The sequence below is a fragment of the Mirounga leonina genome, unplaced genomic scaffold (genome assembly GCF_011800145.1).
Source record: "Mirounga leonina isolate KUSES-001 unplaced genomic scaffold, KU_Mleo_1.0 Mir_82, whole genome shotgun sequence".
NCBI lineage: Eukaryota > Metazoa > Chordata > Mammalia > Carnivora > Phocidae > Mirounga > Mirounga leonina.
The window spans coordinates 17331793-17345418 of record NW_023270825.1 but is presented as its reverse complement, the minus strand read 5'-3'; positions in this window follow the sequence as shown (position 1 = coordinate 17345418).

Sequence of the window (13626 nt, the reverse complement as noted above, 5' to 3'; positions counted from 1 at the left end):
ACATGTTAGATTTGAGAGAAAATAAATGTAAAGATGAAGAAAAGGCAATGCTAAGCTGGATGGGCCTCGTCATATGTTATGCAGCTGAGATCATTCTGAAAATAATGAAAGCAAAAGAGATAAGAAAATTTAAAATATATGACAAGTTCGCAACAAAATCTGGAGAAAGCACAGCACAATAAAAGGAGAGAAAACAAAGTTTTATCAAGGCTGCATGGGGTGACAGATGATCTCTGTGCCTTCTATTCTTCAATTTCACAACTAAGTTATAAAAAGTATCATCATCTCCATATTACGCGTTAGAAATTCGAGAATTAGGTAGGTTAAATAACTCGTCCAAGGTCACACAGCAAGCAAATGTAGAGCTGAAACTCAATTCACTGTCGATCTTACTCCTCAGCTTTTATCTACACACCATTGCCTTTCAAAACAAAGACATAAAAGTGGGAAATAAAGGGAACTACAATTACATGGAAGCTGTATAGGTGAAGGATGGGTGTATTGTCTGTAGAGCAGGAGGCTGCAACAAATAAAAAAAAAAGGAAAAGTAAAAAATGTTGTCATGATTTCCACGCAGCACTTAAAAGAGAAATCCTACACAATATCCCGCAGAGGTGTGTCTGAGCTGAGCTGCTAAAAGCATGGATCTGCAATTCGGAGCCAGAGTTCTTGCTCGGGAAATAATTATTTCTGAATAATACATAATTAAATTAGATTAAGTGTTACCTGACTTCTCGTTTGCTGCTGTTCCAATATATCACTGCCAATCTGTTGAATAAGAAGTTGTCCTTAAACTATGACATTGGGCAGCTTTCAGACCTACTCACTGTCCTGACACAGTCACTCTGAGAATGGTATACCTGCAACGTTTTCATTCCTTGAGGGGTCCTGGAAGGTCACATTAGAGGATTTACCTTATGGCCCCATCCTTTTCTTTCCCCCCTGAGAACATTGTGCCTATACTTTGCATGTAAAGGCCTACTATTCTTTTAACTATCATATGATGTAATTGAGCAGTAATGATGACAAAATAAAACTAAGGTAGAATGAATTTTACAATATATTTTAGTAGAAAGAAATTAACAGATAATATAGGCATGATGCTACTTTTGTACAGTTCCACTTTTGTAAAATTTTCATGCATACAGTAAAATGAAATTTTTGTATGGAACATATTAAGGAGTTGCACGATGATATTATAGGAAATATTTTTTTCTTTTTATAGTTTTTTATTTTTCCATGGTGAAAATGCATGAAATATATAAATATATGTAAATATTTATTAATATATGTTAATAAATTTATATTAATTTAACAGCTTGGATTCAAAAAGAAATACTAATTTCAAGTCACTCTTACAGATAGAAATTAGACTAATTGAAGTTGACTTTGAGTGATTTTTATAATATAGAAAGTTTTTGTAAGTAATCAATCCAGGATTTATGGAAATTTAGACAACAGTTAATACCTCAAGGAAAAGACTATTGTGAAAAAATTAAGAATGTAAATAGTTACATGAACAAAACTTTAAAAGTTATATAAAGTATTCATCTTATTAATATATTATGATCATATTAATACTTATAACTATATTAATTATCAATAATAGTAATCACTAATATTTACTTTTTTATATAAAGTGTATTATATCACTTAACTTTTTGAGTATTATGCGATGTAGATGCTATAATTGTCCAATTTTCTCCAAGAGACTTAGGCAATGCTAAGTGTTTTGATAACATCCATGTAAATTAACAATAAGTTCATAAAAGCAATGCCTTATGAGCACATTGAATAAATTAGAGGAGACTGATGTTTCCTAAGCCTTATTGTTCATGAATCAGTAATCCTGATGATGTTGAAAATAATTTTTCAGTTGTTGTGCATCTAAAGAAAATGATTATTTCTCCTCTCACTATTGAAATGCAATAGAGAGCTCATTGCTCCCAGTCACCATACTACAAAATATATTCACCTGATCAGCGTTCTCTGGAGTTGAAGAACCTAAATTCCAGAGGTGGAGTGAAAAGTGTGCATTGTTAAAATGTTTCTCAGGGATTTGACAACTACGAAGATATGGCCCTTGTCTTAGATCAGGTTGCTATGACTACATACCATAAATGAGTGGCTTATCAGCAACAGAAATTTACTTCTCATAGTTCTGGAGGCTAGAAGTTCGAGATCAAGGGGCCAGCCTGGTAGAGACCTGGTGAGGACCCCCTTCTAGGTTGCAGGCCGCTCACTTCTTCAAGGCACACCCAGTGGCAAAGAGAGCTACCTCTTTGACCTTTTAGAAGGGCACAAATCCCATATGAGGACTCCACCCACAGGACCTAATTATCTCCCAAAGCCTCCATCTCCTCATATAAATCACATTGGGGGTTAGGATTTCAGCATAAGAATTTCAGGGGGACACAAACATTTAGTCCATAGTAACTCCTGAGTTTGTATGGCAAATCACAAATAAAAAGACAATGGATTCCAGATCTTCGTTTTCCAGTTTAAACCAGTTGCCTTCCTATGTGCCCCCGGAAGGGGGAGGTTTATGTCTGATTTTTGTTTTTTAACTCCACATATTCTCAGTATCTCCCTCAGAATTCCAATGCATTAACATTTCTTTTCCTACTTTTTCCTAGTCTCCCCTCTGCATCCTTGCAATTCCTGAGGGAATTGTGACCAAGGCAGGAAGTACATTTGCCATCTAAGACCTCGTACTGAAGTGTTTAGGTTTAATTTATATTGCCACGCCCAATGTCCAATGGCCATCTCTATGGCAGTGGAATCAAATATTCTCACACGAAGAGGATTAATTTGTTCTTTCAAAGGATCAAAGACTAGAGTGGGAAGAAAAGAGACTACCTCCCATCTTTCGTGGAGCCAACATTCTATTGATACAGGCAAAAATAAAGAAATAAACAAATGGGAAAGTAAATGAATATAATAAAAGATCAGAGAGTGATAGGAACTATGTAGAAAAAATTTAGAAGGGTAAGATTATAAAAGCCAAAGTGGGGTAAGAATGCTAGGTTAGAGAACAAAAGTCTTCCCCAGGGAATTGATATTTGAGCTGAAATATGAGGTAGGAAAGTACATCATCTGCAAATCTTGGGAAGAGTGTTTCAGACAGCAAAAACAGAAACTGGGAGGGAGGGGGGCATCCATAACATCGGGGTTTGCTTGATAGGTGGCATGAGCCAGACTCCTGGGATGAGGAGCCTCTTGTACCTGGGGCATTTAGTGTTTCGCATCCCAAGACTCCCTGGCCAGTTCAGTAGAAGTTCCGAGATCCCGAGAGACCTGGCTTCCTTTGAGAAGAGTGATCCAGACAGGAGAGGATACAGTCATCCTCTGAGCTTTTCCTAATGCCCCAGGCATCCCAGTCCATCCTCTTCCTTCCCCTCCATCTGGATCCGCACTTACTTCCCCCCACCCACCCAATGCCAAAAATGCTGTGGCTTCCACCTGTGCCTTGCTGGACTTCCTGGGAAACCCTAAACTGCACCCAGCCAGCCCAAGGCAGCAATGGGGCTGGTTTACTTTCAGAAAGCATGAAGGTCAGTGTGCATATAACAATGTGATATGATGGAGGAAGGAAAGAGGTGAGCAACAAGAAAAAGACAACGATTTGCTTAGATTTCATTTTGAGTGTGATAGAGACCATTGGCAAATTTTGAGTAAGAGAGTGAATTTGTCTAATTTATATTATCATATGTCACTCTCACTGGTATTTGGGGAACTAACTGGAGGTATGGAAATCTGTCAGTAGCATATTTCAGTCTGTGAGAGAAGTCTGTGGCTTAGTCCAGGTGTTAGCAGAGTAGATGTTCTGACATGGTCAGATTCCTTGTGTACATGTCTGTACTGTGAAAATGGTGTCCATCAGAGTCATTAATAGATTAAATGAGGAATTAGGAGGAGATAAAAAGGAGTCAAAGATCCCTCCAAGATTTGAGGACTGAGAATTAAATGCTGTGTCTGTGGACTGAGATGGGAAAGACAGGATGCCAGTGGACTCAGGGGTATCACTTTGGACATGATGAATTTGAGGTGCCAGTTAGACAGGCAAGAAGAGGCAGGGGGCTCTGTGTGCGGGAGGCAGATCAGGGTGGAGAGCCACACGAGGGAGTCACATCCACACGACTCTGGATGAGATCATCAGGGAGGAGTGCACACATAAATACAAGTAGAAAACTCACTCAAGCCTTTGTGCTATGACAAAATATGTGATTCTTTACCTGAACGTTACAGACAAATATGATCTGACAACGGGGCCATGATTTGTAGATTGTAGCGTATACGTTACTGTAAAGAAATTAGAATATTAATATTAGCTGTAGTTAACACACAACCTCCCTGAAAAGGCAGTGATTTTTTTTTTTCCCCAATACAAATTTAAGTGTGGCTATCTTAATGCCCTACAGTACATGAGTCACTTTCAGCAGTGAACTTCAGTTAATCCTGAGAGGCTGGCAAATTCACTTATAAAAACTGGTGGCACAATTGAGAAGAAAAACTGCCCTTTTGAGTAAATGCTTTATAAAGGCAATTAAAACAGAAAGATGTGTTTATGGGCTTTCACCCTTCAAAACGGCTATAGATCAAGTTTATTAAAAACGCAATTTGGAAGAGAAGCTGGCAATACAGTAATAAAAATAAAAATGAAACTAATTTATCTTAAAAGTCTATGTTGCTTTTAGCCCTAACCAACCCAGAGATTTTGTTAGTCAAACACAAGCTGGAATTGAAGACTGCCTTTTAATCCCAAAGCATTTTGAACAAGAATGTAGCTGTTGTGTTTATGGTCACAGGACAGATGAATTCTCATAGTTTAAGACAGAAAATATAGATATAATTTACATATAGCTGAAACTTAATAAAGACAATGTTTAGGGGCTATTTTTTTTTTAAAATCAACTTCAACAGGATATGGGAAGAAAAACAAATGCTCTATTCACATTTATATGCATCCAAGTAGTTAAAAGAGGCAGTTTTTTTCCTATATGTTTAAAATCAACATTTTTACCTGTTTGCACTTTCTCTTTTTTTAATTAATTGCTTTTGAAAAAAAAATAAAGGAATACCTTTTAGGTTTAACAGGACATTTAAGATATCAAATACTGTGAGAAATCAAATAATATTCTTTCTCCTAAAAACATACTTTTTGTAAGATTTATCCTATTTTTTTTTTAAATATGTGACCTGTTTTCAGTTCAAGAATAATGTCCAAATGGATTGTTTCATATGCCAGATTATATCTCTTCTGAGCGCATTCCAGCTATTTTGATATCCTATGATAAAATGAATTAAGTGACGGGTGGCTCAGATGGTTAAGCATCTGCCTTCGGCTCAGGTCATGATCCCAGGATCCTGGGATCAAGTCCCGCATCGGGCTCCCTGCTCCTTGGGAGCCTGCTCCTCCCTCTGCCTCTCTCTCTCTGTCTCTCATGAATAAATAAATAAAATCTTAAAAAAAAAAATGAATTAAGTGAGCCTGTCCAACTTTGGACAGAATCCTTCACCAGTAAGGACCTGGCAGCTTGCAGGCAAGCGTCAGTTTCACCATATTCAAATAAACATTGTTCTGAAGTGTTTGTGGGTACAGAGAGGAAAGACTTGGCCCCCAAATGGGATTAGCTGAACAGACAGTCTGGAGCGGGGGACGGTTCTAACTTAGGATGGCGGCCCACTTCCCAGTGCCTTCCTTCCTTTGCTTTGGCTTCTGTCTCCCTGGGATTGGGCAATGTTCTGAAATGTAAATCCCCCCATTTCCTTTTATGCCTCCCAACATTCCTGAAAGATTACACTTAACTTTCAGACCTAAAGAGTTGATCTTTATCTTCAATTCATTCAACACAGAAAAATGATTATTAATAGCACACAGAGCAAATAGTGATTTCAGAATCCTTATTATCATATAAGCCTACCTGCAAGGTGATCTCAGAATAAGAAATGAAAGGTATTTTTTTTTTTTTTAGCAGAATTTAACATGCCTTTTAAAGTCTGTAACACCGTTGTATTTAAAATCATTAAATGGGGTGCCTGGGTGGCTCAGTCGGTTAAGTGGCTGCCTTGAGCTCAGGTCATGATCCCTGGGTCCTGGAATCGAGCCCCGCATCAGGCTCCCTGCTCCTGGGGGAGCCTGCTTCTCCCTCTCCCTCTGCCTGCCGCTTCCCCTGCTTATGTGCTCTTTCTCTCTCTGTCAAATAAATAAAAATCTTATTAAAAAAATTAAAAAAATAAAAATAAAATCATTAAGTGATACTGTCTTCACTAACCAGATTATCTTGATATTAGCCTGAATTATCTAGTAAGACAGTTGTTTATGAGAACTATGCAAGTTTGCTTATTAATTATAGTTTTAAAGTACCATCCACTTACATCAAGTTATTTATAAGTACAAGTCTTAAGTGCCATTAATTTAGAAAAAATAACAACCAAAATTCTTGTCTCTTTACAATTTAATATCAGTCCATACTACACATAAATTAAATTAGGAAATATGTTTCTAATAGATTATTCCCCAAATAGCACTTACTAGGCACATACAGCAAGAACCCAATACATCCATTCTGTGTGATTTTCCTAGTTCAGAAAGTAATTACGACCATGAAACAAACAAGAGTGGTCCTCTATGCATAAATATTTGCTATTTTGCTATTAGAATTAGTGGAAGGACATTTTAAAAGAAACAAATACCTGCGTCTCCAGGCCACTTTATATTTTCAGCTATAAAAATATAAAATAGAATTGGAAGGTTTTTAGGCGATCAAATGATTTTCCATCTCTGGGCAAAGGAGAGGAATAAATGATTTGTTTTGTGAATGTATTTCACCAATGTCTATATGGAATGTGACAGTTACCTACTGCACAAACTGTATCCTTTTAGAAATGTAGTAAATTTAAAGCTTTTTATGAGCCTGCGTGAGCCTGTGTGATAGCTAGAAAAAAAATGGCATGCTGAAAAGGAGTTTATTTAAACTTCAGAGTCTGGCTAAAGGTGCAAACCACATCTTTGCCTGGATGCAGTAGATCTACCTGAACAAAGATGGGCTAGGAATGTGTTCATGAGACAACACAATGGAGTCTCCTGTCTGCTAATACATATGCCACTTTTTTTTTTTTAAAGATTTTATTTATTTGACAGAGAGAGACACAGCAAGAGAGGGAACACAAGCAGGGGGAGTGGGAGAGGGAGAAGTAGGCTTCCTGCTGAGCAGAGAGCCCAATGTGGGGCTCGATCCCAGAACCCTGGGATCATGACCTGAGCCAAAGGCAGTCGCTTAACCAACTGAGCCACCCAGGCGCCCACATATGCCACTTTTTTTTTAATATTTTATTTATTTATTTGACAGAGAGAGACACAGTGAGAGAGGGAACACAAGCAGGGGGAGTGGGAGAGGGAGAAGCGGGCTTCCCGCAGAGCAGGGAGCCCGATGCGGGCCTCGATCCCAGGATCCCGGGATCATGACCCGAGCCGAAGGCAGACGCTCAACGACTGAGCCACCCAGGTGCCCCCCACATATGCCACTTTTACTTAAAGTGTGAATTACAACAAAAATAGCAATTGCTCTAAGTTTCGTTCTCCATACTCATATAAATATGTCCAAACACATTTTAGATTAAATGGCAGTTTCAGAATTTTCTCTATTAAACGGTCAATCCCTCTCTCTCTTTTCTCTTTTTCTCCTATAGATATAAAGACATAGATATCAAAAGACACATCATAAATAGAGATATAAATAAATCATAGATAGATCATAGACATATAGGTGTAGATAGCTAGATCTGTGATGGTTAGGACATAAATACACAGATCACGGTTATTAGGACAGATTATTGATAGAGAGATTATAGATTTAGATAATCTAGGATAGTTCATAGCTCTATGACGGATCATAGATAAGTATAGATAAATCTATGATAGATCTACACATACATGATCTATTTGTATCTATGTATGTATAGGAGAAAGTGAGATATCAGGGTTGACCTACCTTTTCTGAGAAGGGCCAGGTAGTTCACATTTTAGGTTTTACTGGCCATATGGCCTCTGTTGTGATTACTCAACTGTTTTGTGTGGTAACACCAAAGTTGTAAACAATATGTACATAAATGAGCACAGCTGTGTTCCAATAAAATGTTATTTATGGACCCTGAAAATTGAATTTCATGGAATTTTTATGTGTCATGAAATATTATTTGTCTTTTGTCAATCACCTAAAACTGTAGAATCTAGTCTTAGCTTGAGGTCTATCAGAAAGAGTCCTCAAGGCATAGTAGCTCATGGGGCTGTAGTTTGTAACTTTTAAAATATATATAAAAACCATTTTTTTTAATTTCAAAGAATTTTACAGCCCATTGTGGCCCATGTCATCTTATTATGATCTGCAACCATCTCTGCAGTAAATGTGAACTCTAAAGAAGAAAATGAAAGTTTCAAAGCCGAAGACTTTTTTTTTTTTTTTAAAGATTTTATTTATTTATTTGAGAGAGACAATGAGATAGAGAGAGCATGAGAGGGGATAGGGTCAGAGGGAGAAGCAGACTCCCCGCTGAGCAGGGAGCCCGATGCGGGACTCGATCCCGGGACTCCAGGATCATGACCTGAGCCGAAGGCAGACGCTTAACCAGCTGAGCCACCCAGACGCCCCAAAGCCGAAGACTTTTTAAAAGAAAATATAATTTTATTGCACAAATTGGACCACAGCCAAGATAGAAAAACTCACACCTCTACTTTAAAAGAAAGTGCACAGCAAGAATATGTCTCAGCTAAATGTTTCATTATATGTAAGTTAAGATGTATAATTAGTCAAAATAAAATTCCAGTATTTTCACAGTGTTGCAAACACAGTACAATATTAATTTTCACATTATATTTTATATGCAAACAAATGGGGTTTGTCTAAAAAAAAGTGTTGCTTTCCTCAGAAAAGCTGTCTTTGATAATAAATAAGAATTCCACTGAAAAATGAAACTTTCCATATGTGAGAAATTTCAAAAATATGAATTGAAGAGAAATGAAGCCTTCTCTCTGAAATACATGATTTTACAGATGGAGCTTCTTAAATTAATGCTCAAAAATCTGAATGCCCCAATCTATCAGTTTATACAAAGAATGAATGGACAAATAAATGTTTTTTGTCTGTTTTTAAAGTTTCATTTGGCATCCAGGTCATTGGTAGAGTAGACAATGGAAGCATTTCTCTCTTTAATTCAGTAAAAATTCCTAATCAGAAAGCTGAATGTGTCAGGTGATGATTTCATAAAAGTACTATCAATTTGGTTTCTATCCAATCTGGATAATTCAAAATGTTACCCATATTTGTTTGTTTGTTCACTTGCTTGTTTGTTTTTGGTAGAGACTTAAAAGAGTTGAGAACTGAGGACTGGGCCCTCATTCAAGTCATTTCTCTCATTTTTCTTTGCCTTTAGGAGATAGAAATGGACCAATTAAATGTACGACCCCCTCTGGGAACCTAGTTGCCCTGCTAGGATCATAGACGCATATCAAACATTTCTGTTCCTTTCATGACCATGGGCACCAGAGGAGTTTCAGAGCAACAACAACAAAACAAAACATCGAGGGAACCATATTTCATCTTTTCCTTTACTCTTCTGCTACAAAAACAATCAAGCAGAAACAACAATTTCTCATTGGATGATGAAATTATCATCATTTTGTAACAAATCTATAAAAGAACAGAAAGTGAAATTCTGCTTAAAAACTAGTGCGAAACCATATGTACAGCCTGTGTTTTAAAAATAAATGGGCCGGGTGGTTAGAACAACCACTTTTGTTCATGCTAAAAAGTGTAATCCGTTTTTTGAATTTATTCGCCCGGTATTCATCTTTAAAAGGTAAGAAAATATAGTTCACAGACGACGAGCCTTGTGTTCTCATGAGTATCTTTGGAAACCTAAGTTCGCCATAATAAGCTCTTGGATCAACTATTTCTTTTTAAACAATGATCTGGCATGGCTTATGAAAAATGCATCTTTAACAATGTAAATATGAAAGAGATGAAAAACAAGACCAAGGGAAACTGAAGTGGAATGTATGGGTAAGCATCTAACACCAATTTCGTCTGTTAGCGGTTAGATTAAAATTTTCCAGTAAAATCACCAACTTCACGGGGAAGTTCCTGCTCATTCTGATGCTCCAGGGCCATCTCTTCATACTGATTTTCACAAAATTTCTGGGCGAATGCATTGTCTTGTTTGCTCTGTGACATTCCTAACAGTCTTAAATACCACCTCCGGACTGACTACAATTTGACATAGAAAAAGACCTTAGAAAAAGGCTCTGGCCAGGAAACTTCATCACAGCATCACAGAAATCTCGAAAGAGCCCATTGAGACATAAGTGCTGCTTATAACCCACCTATAAATATCCTTACCAGTATCACAGAGTCCAAATATATACTTCCTGATAAATTTCCAGATAAATTCAGATAAAGCAACCCCAGCTCGGCCTAGGAAGCATATCCAGGCTCTCTAGAATAAAAGTTGTATAGTGTGATTCTGCAAAAAAGGTCATAATAATAGTAAACAACAACAACAATAATAACTAATTCCACAAATATGTATTTTTCAACAGCTGGTATTTTTCATCAACATGAATCATAAGACTTACAAAAACTCCATTATCATTGATGAATTTTGAAGAGTGCTATGCAAATGCTGCTTTGCTTGCTGGGCGTTGGCCATGATTAAATGCCTTCCACAGTATTTTACCGCAGACTTGTTACTATAATTCTTGAACCACCCATGAATTGTTTAAGAGGTGATGACGATGACATTGCTATTGATGTTGCTAGAAGCCCTGTTGGGAACATGCAATGTGCCTTCTCTACAGCAGATGGAACCAAGGCTGTCAAAGACCCACATGTCTTTGGGTCTCACCAGGTCAGCACCTGCAGAACCAGTTTCCAACTGCCAGTCTTTGCTCTTGTCTGGCCCACTCTGCCTGTGGCAGCAGCACCAGAAGCGGAAAAGTCCCTGGAACAGCTCTCGTCCACGGACTGACAGGAGTTGGTGGAAAATGTTCTGGCTGCCTCACTCCTCAATTGGGATGACTCAGAGCCCCACGTGATGCACTGGCTCCCAGAGAATCCTGTCAGGACTAAATTGCAACTCATCTTATTGGGAACTGGCTTTGTAACACATGTTTTCTTGGCTTTCCATGACCTTGCCCATTCTACTTCCTCATTTCAGTATTCACCATTTCCAGGGCCACATCCCAAATAAACAACTTGCATTTGAATTCTTGTTTTCTGGATCCGTTTTGCAACTTGGTGAGACCGGATATCAGATTTCCCAAAATATTTTCTGAGAGCAATGAGTACATGGTGTCCCTCTTTTATCTACCAATAATACCTGTTTGTTTGCTTTTTAAAAATTTCTTGAAATGTACTTTTTGTGTCTCTAACAATAAAATGGAAGAGGTGCTTGAGTATCTAACCAGTTTCCTTAAATCAGATATGCACATCTCTGCAATAATAATGAGAGGTGAGAAACTGGGGAGACTAGAATGAATTCTGCCAAAACACTTATAAGGTACCGAAATCCAGTCAACCATCTTGCTGTTAGCTAATGCTTTGCTATTTTGATAAAGAAAGGTCTTCACCAATATTAACCTTGATTAAATTTTCTGACAGCCATCGATTAAAGGTTGTTTGACACTATAGAATAACATGGAACTAGGATCATTGTTTAAATTAGAGTCTGTGATCCCTATCCCTAAATATTTTTCCACCTTACTTCTGTACTTAGAAACCATTTCATAGGTCTCAAATGAGAATTTTGATACCTTCTACCACTCAAAAGACATGCTATCTATTAAAATATATGACCTATATTAAATCCTTAAGTTACTCTGGCACTTGGATCACCAAATAATTATCATTGCTCAAGCAACATTCTGAAGATTTCCATTATTTCTTTAATTTTCCAAGACTTTAGGGATCCCTTGATTTCTGGAATTCCACATGTGACCCTACTCATTGACATGCTGTTACTGGCACTAATACAAGATGAGCTCAGACAGCCAGAAAGTCCTAAAACATGTGGATAGGCAAAGTGCTTGAGTGAATGAGAAAAAACGTGAAATATAAAAATATATGTATGCTAACTTATTCTACAGCATGCATCCTCCCGGCATTCACCTCATCCTAGAGGAGATAAGGATGCAGCTGCCGAGTGTAAGACACCAGCTTCATGGAGGCACTCAATTTCAACTACAATCAGCCTGAGGCTCAAACCTGCCACAGCCATTCATCAACTACCGGAAAAAAAAAAAAAAAAAAAAAAACCAAACCAAAAGAAACCAACAAAAATAAGCAAAAAATATCAAACAACAATGACAACAAGAGACTCCAAAGTTGGAAGGGGTTTTCTAAAATATCAAATGAGGTAATCTTTTCTAAATCGGGCGTGATGCATGTGTTCAGTTACATTGAAGACTTTTTAATTATCACTTTTATTTTTCTTTAACATATTTTATTTATGCTTATTAACAGAATCAGAAAACAGGGTAAAATGTTCTGAAGGGCACTTTCCTCACACATCGTGTATAATAATATTCATGAACAGTGAACAAAAAGAGAAATTATTGACACAGAAAATGATTGCTGTTATCACAAGTCATTGTATTCCACAATACCTTCCTATATGGATCCTTCTAAAAGAGTTTTTATTTATCTTGTATTAATATTTATTAATTCCAAGCTTTGTTGGGATTTTACTTTCTAAGGAAAGGGATGCAACCTTAACTAAGAAACTAAGGAAGCAGATATATAACCCTGAAGTCCTTTTGACTGCCTTCAAACACCAGGTTGTATATATCCATTTGTTCATCGAACATTCATAAAGTGAGCCCTAACTTTTGACTAGTCATGTTTATATTTTCTGGTATGCCCTACTGCCTGGATTATGACATGTAAAATTGTTTAAATGCAGTAATGATGCTCAGTTCAAAGTACAAGAAGATAGTAAATGTGGCCAGAAGGAAAGAGTGATCAATTCTTCCTGAATAATGGTACACTTCACAGAAGAAGTCATACTTGTGCTCAGACTGGAAGCAAATGGAAATATTCATTAGATGTGGAAGAGCCAAGAGGCCATCCCAGTCAGAGGAAAAAGTACGAACAAAGGGATGAAACAACCAAGCGCATTCAGGAACCAGATATTCATTAGGAATCAATTGAACATTGAATGGAAATGTTTGTTTTGGAAGAAACCAGGAGGTAGAAGCCTAAGTATCTGGGATTTTATCTTATAGTCAAAGGAGAGCTAGGGAAGATACTGGGGAAGGAGTGGGAACAGTGGAATAACAATATAGCATCTACTTGGAAAAAAAAAAAGATTTATTTATTTATTTGATAGTGAGAGAGAGAAAGAGAGAGAGTGAGAGAGAGAGCGCCAGCAGGGGGAGGGGCAGAGGGAGAGGGAGAGAAAGAATCCCAAGCAGACTCCTGGCAGAGTATAGAGTCCAACATGGGGCTCCATCTCACGACCCTGACATCATGACCTGAGCTGAAATCAATAGTGGGACATTCAACCACCTGAGCCACCCAGGCACCCCGTATCTATTTTTGAGAAGGCTTTCTTCAAGACCAAGGGGAAATT